Source organism: Corapipo altera, unplaced genomic scaffold (assembly GCF_003945725.1).
Source record: "Corapipo altera isolate COAL_440 unplaced genomic scaffold, ASM394572v1 206, whole genome shotgun sequence".
Classification (NCBI taxonomy): Eukaryota; Metazoa; Chordata; class Aves; order Passeriformes; family Pipridae; genus Corapipo; species Corapipo altera.
In genome coordinates this window covers 231,133-238,240 of record NW_020885032.1, presented here as the reverse complement: position 1 = coordinate 238,240, position 7,108 = coordinate 231,133, and positions in this window count along the sequence as shown.

Here is a 7,108-nt window from a genome sequence, read left to right as displayed (position 1 = left end):
TGCTCCAGTCCCTTCACCAGCCTCATTGCTCTCCTCTGGACCTGCTCCAGGACCTCAATATCCTTCCTGAACTGAGGGCCCAGAGCTGGACACAGCACTCGAGGTGAGGCCTCACAGGGGCAGAATCCCTTCTCTGCTCCTGCTGCCGCACTGTTCCTGATCCAGGCCAGGATCCATTGGCCTTCTTGGCCACCTGGGCACACTCTGGCTCCTGTTCAGCTTCCCGTCAATCCAAACTCCCAGGTCCCTTCCTGCCTGTCTGAGGTGCAGAGCCCTGTGCCCTCAGAAAGCTCTGGAAGGGAGCAGGAAGGTCCCACTGGCCTGTCTCCCCCTTCAGTAGGCAGATGCCCCCTCCCCAGCACTGGCATGGGAGAGAAGGAGGGCTGAGCCCAGCAGACAGGAGAGCAGGGAGGAGGTTGGGAATGAGCTCCACCCAGAAAAAGCTGGAGAACTGGCTTGTCTGCTCATCCCAAGCTCCCAGCTGGAAGTCAGCAGGGATGAGAAAGAAGGTGGTGCTTTTGCTCCATTTTCACAGGAAAAAAACCTTGCAGAATCATAGAAAGGTTTGGGTTGGAAGGGACCTTAAAGATCATCTCATTCCAACCCCCTGCCATGGGCAGGGACACCTTCCATAGACCAGGTTACTCCAACCTGGCCTTGGACACTTCCAGGGATGGGGCAGCCACAGCTTCTCTGGGAATTCCATTCCAGGGCCTCCTCACCCTCCCGGGGAAGAATTCTTTCCTAATATCTAATCCAAACCTCTCCCCTTTCAGTTTAAAAACTGCTTTTTTCCCTGTGCTTGGAGGGGTTCAAAGCTTTCTCTTGGCACGTGGTCCTCACTCCTGGGGTAGATGTGTCTGGATTCAGATGCTCTTCCCAAGGTTTGCTGCTGCTGTGGGGCTGAAGGGCTCAGGGGGAGCAGAGCTGGGTGATTTTCTGTGCCTGACCATATTTCATTTCCCAAAATACCCACAGTCACCAAGGTTTGGTGGCAGAGCTCCCTGGAGATGCTGCCCTGCTTCCAAGGAAACCGGCAGGAGGGATTGCTCAGCATCTCCCAGGCATTCCTGAACTGGTCCTTCCTCTTCTCTGGAGCAAGAGGGAGCTGGGCTGGGGACTATCACAGCAGCACCTCCACCCCAAATCCTCCTCCCTAAATTCTGCCCCACAGGAATGGGAAGAAGCAAAAGGGTGAAACCAAGATCCTGAGGTGAAATCCTACAGGGAAAGGCTCCACCCACACAGGGAAAACAGGGCAGAGGGTGTCCCCCAGCCGTGAGGACACGTGGTGTGAGCTGCTTGTGACACCCTTTCCATCCCCAAAACAGGGTGGTCACACCCAAATGGTCCAGAGGCTGCTCCTGGGCATGGATTGGGAAGAGTTTCTCGGCATGGGAGAGTGCTGAGACGGGAACATGCCGAGTCTTTGACTTATTTATTGGTGTGGAAGTGGCTTCACAGCTCTTTTTTGTGTCAGAGCTCTCTGTGAGTCTGGCCAGGATCCCACTGGGTGCTACAGGTGGCAGGAGGAACACCAAGGAAGCAATACCTGACTCCAGCCCATGCAGGGGACGTTTGGATGGCCCCGAACCCTCCTCCTTCCACAGGGGAATGAGGTGCATCAGAGTGGGTGGTCGGGACTCATCTCATTATCAGGATGAGGGCACCAGAGATGTCATGGCTGGGTTTTGGCTGTGGAAGTGACACCAGAGGCAATTCTTGGTGCTGTGGATGTTGAGAAGAGAGACCTCCCATGTCTGCCATGAAAGCTGTGCCTGGAGAACACGGGATGAGCTTTTGGTGTCCTGGTGCCGAGCCCATCCCAAATTCCTTTCTGTTGGCACTTTCTTCACCCCATCTCCCTACAAAAGTGAGTTTTCTTCCATGTGGGGAGGCAGGAGAGGGTGACTGTGAGCAAAATCGGGCCCTGATGCCAAACACTGTTTGCAGCCCTGAAATGAGAGGAGAGGACACCTCTGGGCCTTGCTTGCAGAGGAATAAAAGCTTCATGGACCTCTTTTTCCACCAGAGACCCTGTTTTCTTCTTCAAGCAGCAGTTGGATTGCAAAGCAAAGCTGGAGGGAGGCTGAGGAGCCAAGGCCACCACTCTCCCAGGCCTGTGACTTTGGACACTCCTCACTCAGGCTTAAAACCCAGGAATTTTAAGACTCTGCAAACCTTTGCTGAAACATCCTAAAGTCCCTCCAAGACGTGGTTGTCCCTTTTCTGATGGTTTAAAAAGTTGGGGGTGAGTCAAAGCCTGGTTCGACATGTCCAAAATGGAGATGGGATGAGTCATTCCTCCCACACCCTTTCCTTGGGGTGCCTGAAAACCCAGGATGGCTTTTCCACCTTCCTATTTGAATCCCTGGGTTGGTGTAGGTGGCTTTGGGTTCCCATGGCTGCCATCCAGGAGCTTTACAAGCCCTTGTTTGTGATTTTTGGGATCGGGGGGGATGCTCTGCTGGTGGAGCTGCTCTCACCATACCCCACGAGTGGCTGGGAATGGGGTGGGAGAATCCAAACCCAGCTGGAGTTTGCAGAGATGCTCCTGAGGTGGAACAAAGCCTTTCCCACCTTCCACCTTCCCACCAGCACCGATGAACCCCAACCAAACCATTCCCTGATCTTCCAAAGCAACAATAATTTAAAAAAATAAACAACAAAAAAACCCACAACAACAAAAAAACCCCCAAACAACACACAGCCAGGAATTTCTGGCCAATCCTGCTGGGAAAATGTCCAGATGCCCTCTCAGCGAGGGATTTGATTGTGATCTCAGATAGGGCTCTGTTTGTTCCTGGGCCCTGGAGAACACACCCATCAGCCTGGGATGATTTCAGCCAGGTTGTTTCCCTGCTCCTGGGATGGTTTCAACCAAGGATGTTTCCCTGCTCCTGGGATGGTTTCAGCCAGGATGTTTTCCTGCTCCTGGAATGGTTTCAACCAAGGATGTTTCCCTGCTCCTGGGATGGTTTCAGCCAGGATGTTTCCCTGCTCTTGGAATGGTTTCAGTCAAGGATGTTTCCTTGCTCCTGGAATGGTTTCAGCCAAGGATGTTTCCTTGCTCCTGGAATCATTTCAGCCAAGGATGTTTCCTTACTCCTGCCCCTGAGCCAGCGTGGGCTCTCCCAGGGGACAGGCCCTGCTCTCCTGGCCCTGCCTGGGCACTGCTGGAGGTTTCAGCAGGGCTATTACACGAGGTGGGACCAGTTTCGAGACGTAACAAGGGCTGGCCCAAGCTCTTGTTCTCACCATGCCTGGCTGGGTCAGCAGGAGCAGGGCAGGAAAGAAATAGGAGCATCCCGATCTTCCCACGAGTTTTTCCCGCTCTCGTTGGGTTTTCCCACTCTCAGTTGGGACCCTCTTGTGGAAAAAAAAAAAACAAAAAAACAGATGCAGAGAAGCTAAAATGAATTAATAGTAGTGATAGGATAACAGAGAATGGATTAAAACTGAAAAAGAGTGGGATTAGAAGAGATATCGGGAAGAAATTCCTCCTTGGGAGGTTGGTTAGGTGCTGGAATAGAAATCCCAGAGAAGCTGTGGCTGCTCCATCCCTGGAAGTGTTTAAGGCCAGGTTGGAGCACCCTGGGATAGTGGAAGGTGTCCCTGCCTGTGGGAGGCAGGTTGGAATTCCACAATCCTTAGGAACCCTTCCAACCCAAACCATTCTGTGATTCTGTGAAGAGTAAAAATGTTGTCCAAGGAGCTCCTCACACCTTTTCCACAGGGAGAAAAATTTATTTATCTCATTTTCTTCTCAGCTTTCCCTCACCCTTGGGAATTTCAGCTCTTGGGTGTCAGTGCTGAGGATCATTTTCAGGCCCATTGTGGGAGAGACGAGTCCAGAACCCAAAGCACATAAAAATGGGTAGACCTGGAAAATTGTGGTTCTGATGAAAGCAAAACAGATGAGAAGACTCAGGGTTGTCTTGGAGGCTCCATGGAGAGCTCTCACAAAGCCTGATGCCACCACAGCTGTGCCAAAGATGATTTTCACGTATCACTGGCCTGGCAGGTTCAAATGCCTGCTCTCTCCACCACCCTGCAGCTCCAGGATCTTCAAATTTATTCTAAAAACACCCACAAAACAAACACAACCCCCCCTCCCCACCCCCAGTGATCACTGAGACGGTTGTGAAGACAAACACAACAGCTGTCACCCACTCTTCTTCCTCAAAAGGTTGCCCAAAATCTTCCTTCACGAGGTTCTTGGTGGTGTTGTTGTAAATATTTTTCCTGGCGGGGTTGAGACGCCTCTCACAGGCCAAGATTTCCCAAGAGACATCAGAGCCTCTCCTGTCAGGACCTGTGAGGTCTCGTGGTGGAGGGGATGGTCCCATTCCGGTGTCCTCACGTTGACTGCTCATGTTATGAAAGAGGATCAGGAGGGCTGGGCCTGGAACGAGGGGAAATTCCCACTTCCAGTGGAAAAAAACAACGGGAATTATCAACCAAGTGGTGTTACTTCTCCCCAAGTAGAGTCGTAGCCAGCGGTGTCCTCCTCGTGGAGGACTGGGGTTAAATATTTGGGGGGAATTCCAAGAGGGCACTGGGGTTTCTGTCTCGCCTCTTCTTCCCCCTCCCAACCATCCTCTCAGACCCTGCAGGTCTCCAGGCTTGTTGTTCTGGTTTGAACCATCCCATGGGATCTTTCCTTGTAGGACCAAGGCCTGCAAAGTTGTGGGATGGTGATGTGGGGGGGGAGAAAAGACGGAAATCACCAGGATCCACTGGTTTAAACCATCCCATGGGATCTTTCCTTGTAGGACTGAGGCCTGCAAAGTTGTGGGATGATGATTTGGGGGGGGAGAAAAGAGGGAAATCACTAGGATCCACTGGTTTAAACCATCCCATGGGACCTTTCCTTGTAGGACCGAGGCCTGCAAAGCTGTGGGATGGTGATTTGGGAGCGGAGAAAAGAGGGAAAATGCCAGGATCCAGAACAACAAGCCTTGGCCCTGGATGCAAGAAGGATGATTCACCCCCCTGACTCTCCAGCTCTTCCCTCTCCAAGCAGGGCGGTTCCATCCCTCATGTGAGGGCCCTGGGCAGGGTGATGCTGTTTGGGGTGTGCCCAAGCCATGTCTGATGGATGCCCTGATGGCACAGATGGCGTCTGGGCTGGGCTTGGGCCCTGTCTGGGGAGCTGGGCTGGGCCTGGCCCTTCCATCAGGACTTTGGTGGGGTTGGGAATTACGGGGAGTTGACTCCAGGTGTGATGGTGCTGGTTGATATCTCTGAGCTCATGAGACTGGAAATAGGGACTGGAACACCCTTTAGGACCTTGGAGTTTAAGGGAATGTGACAAAATAACTTTGGCTGAGGCTCCAAAGGACTCAATATTGATATCAAAGCTCCTGGTGGCTGTCACAGCTGCTGTGGAAGTCACAGCAACATGGAATCATGGAATGGTTTGGGTTGGAAGGGGCCTTAGACGCCATCTGGTTCCATTCCCCCCTCCATGGGCAGCGTTGCCAAGCACTAGATGAGGTTGCTCCAAGCTCCATCCGACCTGGCCTTGAAGCCAGCGTGGATCCCCCTGGTATTTCAGCCAAACTTGGTGGATTTGGGCTCTTCCAATCCTTCCTAACTTGGCCATTCTGCCGTGGGAATGACCTGAGGAGCTCTGTCCTGCTGTCTGGAGCCTCCCAGAACAGCTACAAACCCAGCTGTGTTTTGGCAAGGGGTGAACGGAGCAGCTGCCTGCAACAGGCCTCAGGTGTTTTTCCAAAATGTCCCACTGGGGTCTTCCTTTTTTGTCCTGGTATTTCTGAATCCCCCAATTTCCCCATTCTCCTTCGCCAAACCTTGTTGTCATTGCATATCCAAATGAAGCAATTCAGCCTTCCCTGACCCTCCAAGGAAGGAGGAGAGGATGTGCTCAGGTCAGCCTGGTGTTGTCAGGAGCCAGGCTGGCCCTCCTGCCCTCTGTGCCCCATCTGCATGACTCAGGGAGACGGGGAGCACCATCCACGCCTGGAACCTCCTCAGCTTGTCCCACGGCCTCTTTGTTCCCCTCCTGAACTCCCCCTGACCACCCTGAACTGAAACAGAGCTTCCCCTCTGCACCAGGGAGGAGATCTGAGGTCACAGCCACCCTCCAGACAGGGAAAACAAAAAAGGGAAGAAAGTGGGGAGAGCTGACATTTAAACGTCCCTGGATCTGGCGCTCGCTCCATCACGGGTTGAAAACACGCTTTGTGCGACTCCAGTTACACAAAAAGGACTGGCCTTGCACAACCCACTGCCAAGGTCTGGCACAAACACACCCTGTTGGCTGCCAAGCTCCAAGTGGGTGAAGGTTTTCCTTTCTCCAAACTCCCAGGCTCCGTTAACTCCCCGATCCCCCTTGTGACACCCGCCTGGCCCAGTTTCTGCTGCGAGATTCACCCCCCTCCCCTCCCTCCCTCCCCTCTCCTTTTTTTTATGTCCCTGGGAAATGTTTTAACACCTCCCCTCTGTGTTCTCCTGGCACCATCTGCCCTCCCACTCCCTCAGTTGGCTTTACCCTGGATTTTCTTCCAGCTCTCTCCACCCCTTTGCTTGGAAAAACTGGGCTGTTCTCTGCTTCCAGAGGCACCACCATGGTGCTGGTGGAGACCTTGCAGTGGCCCTGGGTGTGACTGCAATAGCAACAGTGCCCCAGAATAGCACTGTGGCTTTGGGACATTGCCAGCCCCCAGTCTGGCTTCCAAAGTTTTGGCAGTGTCCTGCAGGGACACAGGGATGGGGTCCAAGTGATGCCCCTGATGCTTTCACCATCCAGGTCGCACAGGAGCTCCCCCAGGGGCTGGTTAAACTGGGATTTTGGGAGTTCCACACCTCCCCAGGCCCCTGAAGAACTGTTTTTGACACCTGAACAGTGTCTGCACATAACAAGAGGTACATTTTTCACAGCATTGAGTGATGCCACCATAGGAACAACAGTGAATCCCATTTCCATCTTATTTCTGACTCTCAGTTTGTGTGTTTGCTTTGGCTCCAGCAGCTGGTTAAACTGGGACTTGGGGAATTCTACAACCCCCCTAAAATCTTAAAGAATTGATTTTAACACCTAAACAGTGTCTGCACATAACAAGGTGTCCATTTTTCACAGCAC